The 11,691-nt window shown below is 35.9% G+C and overlaps 2 long non-coding RNA genes across 7 annotated transcripts in view; one reads left to right on the top strand and one right to left on the bottom strand.

The window, feature by feature from the left end:
- Positions 1-270: 270 nt before the first annotated feature.
- Positions 271-11,691, top strand: part of LOC127969848 (uncharacterized) — a 37,173-nt gene continuing 25,752 nt past the window's right edge. For 4 of the 5 annotated variants that reach the window (XR_008156373.1, XR_008156372.1, XR_008156370.1 and 1 more), the window contains exons 1-2: positions 271-1,646; positions 9,450-9,514. This is a non-coding gene — a long non-coding RNA (uncharacterized LOC127969848). Of the gene's footprint in view, positions 1,647-9,120; positions 9,515-11,691 lie in introns of those variants that run through there. The other variant, XR_008156369.1, reaches the window with a different exon arrangement.
- Positions 9,628-11,691, bottom strand: part of LOC127969847 (uncharacterized) — a 105,205-nt gene continuing 103,141 nt past the window's right edge. For both annotated transcript variants that reach the window (XR_008156368.1, XR_008156367.1), the window contains exon 3: positions 9,628-11,367. This is a non-coding gene — a long non-coding RNA (uncharacterized LOC127969847). The remainder of the gene's footprint in view (positions 11,368-11,691) is intronic.

Genomic DNA, 11,691 nt, shown 5'->3' with positions numbered 1-11,691 from the left:
ATGACCCACGGATTCCGGAAATGTAAAATTTTTGGCTCTATGATAAGCGGTTTAGGAGTTATTAGCACTAACGCATTTTTGATCACTGTAGCGCCCCCTTTAGGCCGATTGGGGCGAGCCTTTGGATCTGACAAGAAGGCCGGACTTCTACCATCTGACCAAGTTTCAGCTCTCTAGGCTTTACGGTTTGGGCTGCACGATCAGTTTGAGTGGAGAATAATAATAATAATAATTAAAGCTGCAAGCAGCATTTTACGGGGTTCAAGCATTTAAGGCCTCTGAGGTGGTCTTGGCTAACCTGGATGCATGGATGACAGTTAAAGACATCCAAAATGAAGAATAGGCTGGCAGACAGACACAAACACTGAAATTAAATGATTAAACTAGTTTTTAACAGTTTAGATGTCATTTTCAGGTTAAACTGTAATCACAATGTGGCAAAATTGTAAAAACTGATATATCTGTATGAACAAAATGGAAAACATTGACTCAATGAGATTTAAAATGTTATAACAGTTAATTTTTTTTATGTTTTGGCATGAATTAATGAATCCTTTCAACAGTACTGTTCAACTTTGCTGAATGAGCCCATTAGTGGTCTCCCGCTGCCATCTAGTGGTTCTAAATTGCATTTACTCAAGCAACACTGTGTTTTTAAATATAACTGTTATAGTGTTGTTATTTTTTTTTGACCAATCTCTCTTAAATTTTGCATGCTTGTTTAGAATGAAATTATGCATTATTTTACACAGTTTTGATAATTTGTGGGCTTTCTGTTTGTATTAATAGGCCTTAGTGTACACTATGCAAATAACATATTATAAAATTACTGGTTTATAGTTGTCCAAATGCAACTGTTCAACATGTTTTTGATAATTATTGACCTTCAGAGTCTAGAGAATTGTACTTCAGTGGTTTTATTGATTTTCAGCTTATACCCTATCACTAGTTTGCCAAAGTAACTTTTTGAAATAATCTTGAATATTTAATTAACAGCTTTATTGACAACATTGGTCCCAGAGGCAAAGTTGTTCAGAATGAGGAGATCTATCATATGATATGAAGATCTAGTGTTTTTGAGTGAATATATGAGCATTTTCAAACAATTTGAGGCCATTTACCATATAAATCTTGTGTTTTGAGACCTTTTCTACTGTTATAGCGCCACCTATGGTGCGATCTCCATGAAACTTTGCATGCTTGTTAAGAGTTACCTGTTACATGTTCTCACCACGTTTCATAAAGTTTTGAGTTTTCGTTTAGGTTTTATAGGCTTTGGGGTATGTTTGGCCACACCCCTTTTCTTAATTACCCATTTAACGCTAACCAAAGTACAAAATTGAACATTTTTTTGATAATTATTGATCTAGACAGTCCACAGAATATTACTGCAGTGGTTTGGTTCCGATCGGACAAAAAACCTAGGACTAGTTCGCAAAAGTAGTTTTTTAACATATTTGTGAATAACAATTGAACGATTTGATTGACAGCAATGGTTCTTGAGGCAAAGTTGTGCATTATGAGGAGATCTATCAAATGATATGCATATTGTGTTGATATGTGAAACACCACGTGATTACAGAGCCATAAAACTCGTTAGCGCCAACTAGTGGCCGATTTCTTTCAAAATTCTTACAGACCTTAAGGTTCATGAGTCGAACGTACCCAGCGAGTTTCGTTCCGAACAACGTCCGTTAACCCTTTCAAATAGGTGCTTAAAATTGTTTGGCCAATGGCAGCCATGTTTTTTGAGATATGCAAATGTCCTCATAGGTACTTGTGCCCCTTCAGACCAAGACACTGCATACCAATTTTCAAGTCGATCGAGCCAACGGTTGCCTAGTTATAGCCATTTATGTGTTTTTTTAATCTTATTGCGCCCCCAAGTGGCAGAGATGCGCAATTTTTTTTTATTTGACCAAAGATTGAGCTCATACATATGTGTACCAAGTTTGGTCAAGATATCTCATTCCGTTCAAGAGTTATAGTCAAAATAACATTTGGCTAACGTTAGCATAGACGCTTTTTGGCGTACTGTTTCGCGTAAGAATCGAAATTTCAACTTTTTTTTGATAATTATTTATATTGAGTGTCCAGGGAATATTTCTGCAGTGGTTTCGTTCCGATTGGTTGAAAATCCTAGGACTAGTTCGCAAAAGTAGGTTTCGGATATAGCTCGATTTTGCGAGAAAACGGTGCGTCGTAGAGCAAAAAATGCAGTTGTGCACTTTTGTTCGGGCTAACCCAAGGATTGCAACGATGCCTTGTTTTTGAGTCTACGGCTAACGGTTTACGACCTGCGGCCAAAAATGTCAAAAATTTTAGTTTTTTGCGCTGTAGCGCCCCCGTTAGGCCGATTGGGCCGGTTCTTTGTATCTGAGTAGCGAGCAAGACTACTACCATCTGACCAAGTTTCAGCTCTCTAGGCCTTACGGTTTGGGCTGCACGTTCAGTTTTAAGGCGGAAAAATAATAATAATAATAAAAATCTTAACAATTACAATAGGGTTTCAGCACTGCGTGCTTGAACCCCTAATAAAAATCCTAACAATTACAATAGGGTTTCAGCACTGCGTGCTTGAACCCCTAATAAAAATCCTAACAATTACAATAGGGTTTCAGCACTGCGTGCTTGAACCCCTAATAATAATTAAAGCTGCAAGCAGCATTTTACCGGGGTTCAAGCACATTAAGGCCTCTGAGGTGGTCAGAGCCAACCTGGATGTTTGGATGACATTGAAACACATCCAAAATGTAGTACAGGCTGGCAGACAGACACAAACACTGAAATTAAATGATTAGACTTATATATTAATTCTATATAAACATGTGCACACACACAAACACAAAGACAAAGACACACATTTACATGCACACACATTTTGTTGCAGATATATGTATTTGACATAAGTGATAGGTGACTAACTTATTGCAAGTCTTCTCTTTTTTTAGAGTTTTAATGTCATTTTCAGGTTAAACTGTAATCATAATGTGGCAAAATTGTAAAAACTGATATATCTGTATGAACAAAATGTAAAACATTGACTCAATGAGATTTAAAATGTTATAACAGTTCATTTTTTAATGTGTTGGCATGAATTCATGAATAATTTCAACAGTACTGTTCAACTTTACTGAATGAGCCCATTAGTGGTCTTCCGCTGCCATCTAGTGGTTATAAATTGCATTTACTCAAACAACACTGTGTTTTAAAACACAACTGTTATAGTGTTGTAATTTTTTTTTGCCCAATCTCTCTTAAATTTTGCATGCTTGTTTAGAATGAAATCATGCATTATTTTACACAGTTTTGATAATTTGTGGGCTTTCTGTTTGTATAAATAGGCCTTTGTGTACACTATGCAAATAACATATTATAAAATTATTGGTTTATAGTTGCCCAAATGCAATTGTTCAACATGTTTTTGATAATTATTGACCTTCAGAGTCTAGAGAATTGTACTTCAGTGGTTTTATTGATTTTCATCTTAAACCGTATCACAAGTATGCCAAAGTAACTTTTTTAAATAATCTTGAATATTTAATTAACAGCTTTATTGACAACATAGGTCCCAGAGGCAAAGTTGTTCAGAATGAGGAGATTTATCATATGATATGAAGATTTAGTGTTTTTGAGTGAATATATGGACATTTTCAAACAATTTGAGGCCATTTACCATATAAATCTTGTGTTTTGAGACCTTTTCTACTGTTATAGCGCCACCTATGGTCTGATCTACATGAAACTTTGCATGCTTGTTAAGAGTCACATGTTACATGATTTCACTGAGTTTCATAAAGTTTGGAGTTTTCCTTTAGGTTTTATAGGCTTTGGGGTATGTTTGGCCACACCCCTTTTTCTAAATTACCCCGTTACAGCTAACCAAAAGACAAAATTCAACATTTTTTTAATAATTATTGATCTACACAGTCCACAGAATATTACTGCAGTGGTTTGGTTCCGATCGGGCAAAAAACCTAGGACTAGTTCGCAAAAGTAGGTTTTTAACATATTTGTGAATAACAATTGAACGATTTGATTGACAGCAATGGTTCTTGAGGCAAAGTTGTGCATTATGAGGAGATCTATCAAATGATATGCATATTGTGTTGATATGTGAAACACCACGTGATTACAGAGCCATAAAACTCGTTAGCGCCAACTAGTGGCCGATTTCTTTCAAAATTCTTGCAGTCCTTTAGGGCTATGAGTCAAACATGCCCACCGAGTTTCGTTCCGATTGACATCCGTTAACCTTGTTAAATAGATGCTCAAACTTCTTTGGCCAATGGCGGCCATGTTTTTTGAGATACGCGAATGTCCTCATAGATACTTGTGCCACTTCTGACAAAGACATGACATGCCAATTTTCAAGTCGATCGGACCAACGGTTGCTTAGTTATAGCCATTTATGTGTTTTTTCTGTCTTATAGCGCCCCCAAGTGGCAGAGGTGTGCAATTTTTTTTATTTGATCAAAGTTTTTGCTCTTACAAATGTCCAGCAAGTTTGGTTAAGATATCTCATTTCATTCACAAGTTATAGCCTGTTGCTTAAAATTGGTCCTCGACTTTCAAACGTTTTGGCAGCCCATTACAACAGTGAGTCGAAATTTCAACTTTTTTTTGATAATTATTGATATTCACTGTCCAGAGAAAACTTCTGCAGTAGTTTGGTTCTGATTGGGTGAAAAACCTAGGACTAGTTCGCAAAAGTAGGTTTTGGACATACGTGAAGTTTGCGAAAAAACGAGGCCTCCTAGACCCAAAATCAGAGTGACCGTTTTTAATTTCGCTTGACCCAAGGATTCCAGAAATGTTAAATTTTTGAGTCTACGATAAGCGGTTTAGGAGCTATTAGCAAAAACGCATATTTGATCGCTGTAGCGCCCCCCACTGGCCGAATGGGCTGGATCTTTGTATCTGAGTAGCGAGCAAGACTACTACCGTTTGACCAAGTTTCAGCTCTCTAGGCCTTACGGTTTGGGCTGACCGTTCAGTTTTAAGGCGGAAGAATAATAATAATAATAATAAAAATCCTAACAATTACAATAGGGTTTCAGCACTGCGTGCTTGAACCCCTAATTAAAGCTGCAAGCAGCATTTACGGGGTTCAAGCATTTAAGGCATCTTAGGTGGTCAGAGCCAACCTAGACGTATGGATGACCGTTAAACACATCCAAAATGGAGAATAGGCTAACAGACAGACACACACACTGAAATTAAATGATTAAACTCATTTTTAAGATTTTCGATGTCATTTTCAGGTTTCACTGTAATCATAATGTGGCAAAATTTTAAAAACTGATACGTCTGAATGAACAAAATGGAAAACTTTAACTCAATGAGATTTGAAATGTTGTAAGAGTGTTTTTTTATTGTTTAGGCATTAATTCATACATCCTTTCAACTGTACTGTTTAAGTTAGCTGAATGAGCCCATTAGTGGTTTTCCACTGCCATCTAGTGGTTATAAATGGCAATTTCTCATACATCAATGTGTTAATCCTTTATAACTCTTAGTGTTTTTTTGCCCAATCTCTCTCAAATTTTGCATGCTTGTTTAGAATGAATTTATGCATTATTTTACACAGTTTTGATAACTTGTGGACTTTCTGTTTGTATTAATAGGCCTTTGTGTACACTATGCAAATAACATATTATAAAATTACAGGTTTATAGTTGTCCAAATGCAATTGTTCAACATGTTTTTGATAATTATTGACCTTCAGAGTCTAGAGAATTGTACTTCAGTGGTTTTATTGATTTTCATCTTAAATCCTATCAGTAGTATGCCAAAGTAACTTTTTAAAATAATCTTGAATATTTAATTAACAGCTTTATTGACAACATTGGTCCCAGAGGCAAAGTTGTTCAGAATGAGGAGATTTATCAAATGATATGAAGATTTAGTGTTTTTGAGTGAATATATGAGCATTTTCAAACAATTTGTGGTCATTTAACATATAAATCTTGTGTTTTGAGACCTTTTCTACTGTTATAGCGCCACCTATGGTCTGATCTCCATAAAACTTTGCATGCTTGTTAAGAGTCACCTGTTACATGATTTACCCGAGTTTCATAAAGTTTAGAGTTTTCGTTTAGGTTTTATAGGCTTTGGGGTATGTTTGGCCACACCCCTTTTTCTAAATGACCCCTTTACAGCTAACCAAAGGACAAAATTCAACATTTTTTTGATAATTATTGATCTAGAGAGTCCACAGAATATTACTGCAGTGGTTTGATTCCGATCGGGCAAAAAACCTAGGACTAGTTCGCAAAAGTAGGTTTTTAACATATTTGTGAATAACAATTGAACGATTTGATTGACCGCAATGGTTCTTGAGGCAAAGTTGTGCATTATGAGGAGATCTATCAAATGATATGCATATTGTGTTGATATGTGAAACACCACGTGATAACAGAGCCATAAAACTCGTTAGCGCCAACTAGTGGCCGATTTCTTTCAAAATTCTTACAGACCTTAAGGTTCATGAGTCGAACGTACCCAGCGGCGAGTTTCGTTCCGATCAACATCCATTAACCCTTTCAAATAGGAGCTTAAAATTGTTTGGCCAATGGCGGCCATGTTTTTTGAGATATGCAAATGTCCTCATAGGTACTTGTGCCCCTTCAGACCAAGACACTGCATACCATTTTTCAAGTCGATCGAGCCAACGGTTGCCTAGTTATAGCCATTTATGTGTTTTTTCTATCTTATTGCGCCCCCAAGTGGCAGAGATGCGCAATTTTTTTGATTTGACCAAAGATTGAGCTCATAGATATGTGTACCGAGTTTGGTGAAGATATCTCATTCCGTTCAAGAGTTATAGTTAAAATAGCATTTGACTAACGTTAGCATAGACGCTTTTTGGCGTATAGTTTTGCGTAAAAATTGAAATTTCAACTTTTTTTTGATAATTATTGATATTGAGTGTCGAGGGAATATTTCTGCAGTGGTTTGGTTTCGAATGGTTGAAAATCCTATGACTAGTTCGCAAAAGTAGGTTTCGGATATAGCTCGATTTTGCACGAAAACGGTGCGTCGTAGAGCAAAAAATGCAGCTGTGCACTTTTGTTCGGACTAACCCAAGGATTGCAATGATGCCATGTTTTTGAGTCTACGGCTAACGGTTTACGTCCTGCGGCCAAAAATGTCCAAAATTTTAGTTTTTTGCGCTATAGCGCCCCCGTTAGGCCGATTGGGCCGGTTTTTTGTATCTGAGTAGCGAGCAGGACTACTACCATCTGACCAAGTTTCAGCTCTCTAGGCCTTACGGTTTGGGCTGCACGTTCAGTTTTAAGGCGGAAGAATAATAATAATAATAAAAATCTTAACAATTACAATAGGGTTTCAGCACTGCGTGCTTGAACCCCTAATTAAAGCTGCAAGCAGCATTTTACCGGGGTTCAAGCACATTAAGGCCTCTGAGGTGGTCAGAGCCAACCTGGATGTATGGATGACAGTTAAACACATCCAAAATGGAGAACAGGCTAACAGACAGACACGCACACTGAAAGTAAATGATTAGACTAATATATGTATACTCTATAAGCATATGCACACACACACACACACACACACACACACAAAGACACACAAAGATACACATATACATGCACAAACATTTTGTGGCAGATATAGGTATTTGATAAAAAGTGATAGGTGACAATAAGCTTATTGCAAGTCTTCTCTTTTTTTAGAGTTTAGATGTCATTTTCAGATTAAACTGTAATCATAATGTGGCAAAATTGTTAAAACTGATACATCTGTATGAACAAAATGGAAAACATCAATTCAATGAGATACAAAATGTTATAACAGTTAATTTATTAATGTTTTGGCATGAATTCATAAAAACAGTACTAGCTGAAAGAGCCCATTAGTGGTCTTCCGCTGCCATCTAGTGGTTATAAATTGCATTTACTCAAACAACACTGTGTTTTTAAACATAACTGTTAAAGTGTTGTTGTTGGGTTTTTTTGCCCTATCTCTCTTAAATGTTGCATGCTTGTTTAGAATGAAATTATGCATTACTTTACACAGTTTTGATAATTTGTGGGATTTCTGTTTGTATTAATAGGTCTTTGTGCCTCTGGGGTGGTCTCGGCCAACCAGGATGTATGGATGACATTTAAATACATCCAAAAGACAGACACACACACACTGAAATTAAATGATTAAACTAGTTTTTAAGAGTTTAGATGTCATTCAGGTTTCACTGTAATCACAATGTGGCAAAATTGTAAAAAATGATGTGTCTGTATGAACAAAATGGAAAACATTGATTCAATAAGATGTAACATGTTATAACAGTTAATTTATTAATGTTTTGGCATGAATTCATGAATCCTTTCTACAGTACTGTTCATTTTAACTGAATGAGCCCATTAGTGGTCTTCCGCTGCCATCTAGTGGTTATAAATTGCATTTACTGAAACAACACTGTGTTTCTAAACATAACTGTTATAGTGTTGTTATTTTTTTTTATTTTTGCCCAATCTCTCTTAAATTTTGCATGCTTGTTTAGAATGAAATCATGCATTATTTTACACAGTTTTGATCATTTGTGGGATTTCTGTTTGTATTAATAGGCCTTTGTGTACACTATGCAAATAACATAATATAAAATTACTGGTTTATAGTTGTCTAAATGCAATTGTTCAACATGTTTTTGATAATTATTGACCTTCAGAGTCTAGAGAATTGTACTTCAGTGGTTTTATTGATTTTCATCTTATACCCGATCACTAGTTTGCCAAAGTACCTTTTTAAAATAATCTTGAATGTTTAATTAACAGCTTTATTGACAACGTTGGTCCCAGAGGCAAAGTTGTTCAGAATGAGGATATTTATCAAATGATATAAAGATTTAGTGTTTTTGAGTGAATATATGAGCATTTACAAACAATTTGAGGCCATTTACCATATAAATCTTGTGTTTTGAGACCTTTTCTACTGTTATAGCGCCACCTATGGTCTGATCTCCATGAAACTTTGCATGCTTGTTAAGAGTCACAAGTTAGATGATTTCACCGAGTTTCATAAAGTTTTGAGTTTTCGTTAAGGTTTTATAGGCTTTGGGGTATGTTTGGCCACACCCCTTTTTCTAAATTACCCCCTTACAGCTGACCAAAGGACAAAATTCAACATTTTTTTAATAATTATTGATCTAGAGAGTCCACAGAATATTACTGCAGTGGTTTGGTTCCGATCGGACAAAAAACCTAGGACTAGTTCGCAAAAGTAGGTTTTTAACATATTTGTGAATAACAATTGAATGATTTGATTGACAGCAATGGTTCTTGAGGCAAAGTTGTGCATTATGAGGAGATCTATCAAATGATATGCATACTGTGTTGATATGTGAAACACCACGTGATTACAGAGCCATAAAACTCGTTAGCGCCAACTAGTGGCCGATTTCTTTCAAAATTCTTACAGACCTTAAGGTTCATGAGTCGAACGTACCCAGTGAGTTTCGTTCCGATCAACATCCGTTAACCCTTTCAAATAGGTGCTTAAAATTGTTTGGCCAATGGCGGCCATGTTTTTTTTAGATATGCAAATGTCCTCATATGTACTTGTGCCCCTTCAGACCGAGACATTGCATACCAATTTTTAAGTCGATCGAGGCAACAGTTGCCTAGTTATAGCCATTTATGTGTTTTTTCTATCTTATAGCGCCCCCAAGTGGCAGAGATGCGCAATATTTTTGATTTGACCAAAGATTGAGCTTATACATATGTATACCGAGTTTGGTGAAGATATCTCATTCCGTTCAAGAGTTATAGTTAAAATAGCATTTGGCTAACGTTAGCATAGACGCTTTTTGGTGTACTGTTTCGCGTAAGAATTGAAATTTCAACTTTTTTTTGATAATTATTGATATTGAGTGTCCAGGGAATATTTATGAAGTGGTTTGGTTCTGATTGGTTGAAAATCCTAGGACTAGTTCGCAAAAGTAGGTTTCGGATTTAGCTCGATTTTGCGAGAAAACGGTGCGTCGTAGACCCCAAAAAGGCGCCGTGCACTTTTGTTCGGACTAACCCAAGGATTGCAACAATGCCATGTTTTTGAGTCTATGGCTAACGGTTTACACTTTACGGCCAAAATTGTCCAAAATTTTTGTTTTTTGCGCTGTAGCGCCCCCGTTAGGCCGATTGGGCCGGTTCTTTGTATCTGAGTAGCGAGCAAGACTACTACCATCTGACCAAGTTTCAGCTCTCTAGGCCTTACGGTTTGGGCTGCACGTTCAGTTTTAAGGCGGAAGAATAATAATAATAATTAAAGCTGCAAGCAGCATTTACCGGGGTTCAAGCACATTAAGGCCTCTGAGGTGGTCTGAGCCAACCTGGATGCATGGATGACAGTTAAACACATCCAAAATGGAGAACAGGCTAACAGACAGACACACACACTGAAAGTAAATGATTAGACTAATATATGTATACTCTATAAGCATATGCTCACACACACACACACACACACACACAAAAAAAAAGACACACATATACATGCACAAACATTTTGTTGCAGATATAGGTATTTGAAATAAGTGATAGGTGATAATAAACTTATTGCAAGTCTTTTCTTTTTAAGAGTTTAGATGTCATTTTCAGGTTAAACTGTAATCATAATGTGGCAAAATTTTAAAAACTGATATATCTGTATGAACAAAATGGAAAACATTGACTCAATGAGATTTAAAATGTTATAACAGTTCATTTTTTAATGTTTTGGCATGAATTCATGAATCCTTTCAACAGTACTGTTCAACTTTACTGAATGAGCCCATTAGTGGTCTTCCGCTGCCATCTAGTGGTTATAAATTGCATTTACTCCAACAACACTGTTTTTAAACATAACTGTTATAGTGTTTTTTTTTTTTTGCCCAATCTCTCTTAAATTTTGCATGCTTGTTTAGAATGAAATTATGCATTATTTTACACAGTTTTGATAATTTGTGGGCTTTCTGATTGTATTAATAAGCCTTTGTGTGCACTATGAAAAGAACATATTATAAAATGACTGGTTTATAGTTGCCCAAATGCAATTGTTCAACATGTTTTTGATAATTATTGACCTTCAGAGTCTAGAGAATTGTACTTCAGTGGTTTTATTGATTTTCATCTTAAACTGTATCACAAGTATGCCAAAGTAACTTTTTTAAATAATCTTGAATATTTAATTAACAGCTTTATTGACAACATTGGTCCCAGAGGCAAAGTTGTTCAGAATGAGGAGATATATCATATGATATGAAGATTTGGTGTTTTTGAGTGAATATATGAGCATTTTCAAACAATTTGAGGCCATTTACCATAGAAATCTTGTGTTTTGAGACCTTTTCTACTGTTATAGCGCCACCTGTGGTCTGATCTCCATGAAACTTTGCATGCTTGTTAAGAGTAACCTGTTACATGATTTCACTGAGTTTCATAAAGTTTTGAGTTTTCGTTTAGGTTTTATAGGCTTTGGGGTATGTTTGGCCACACCCCTTTTTCTATATTACCGCTTTACAGCTAACCAAAGGACAAAATTCAACATTTTTTTAATAATTATTGATCTACAGAGTCCACAGAATATTACTGCAGTGGTTTGGTTCCGATCGGACAAAAAACCTAGGACTAGTTCGCAAAAGTAGGTTTTTAACATATTTGTGAATAACAATTGAACGATTTGATTGACAGC

This window comes from Carassius gibelio, chromosome B13 (assembly GCF_023724105.1).
Source record: "Carassius gibelio isolate Cgi1373 ecotype wild population from Czech Republic chromosome B13, carGib1.2-hapl.c, whole genome shotgun sequence".
In the NCBI taxonomy this organism is placed as follows: domain Eukaryota; kingdom Metazoa; phylum Chordata; class Actinopteri; order Cypriniformes; family Cyprinidae; genus Carassius; species Carassius gibelio.
This window is presented reverse-complemented; position numbering and strand designations above follow the sequence as displayed.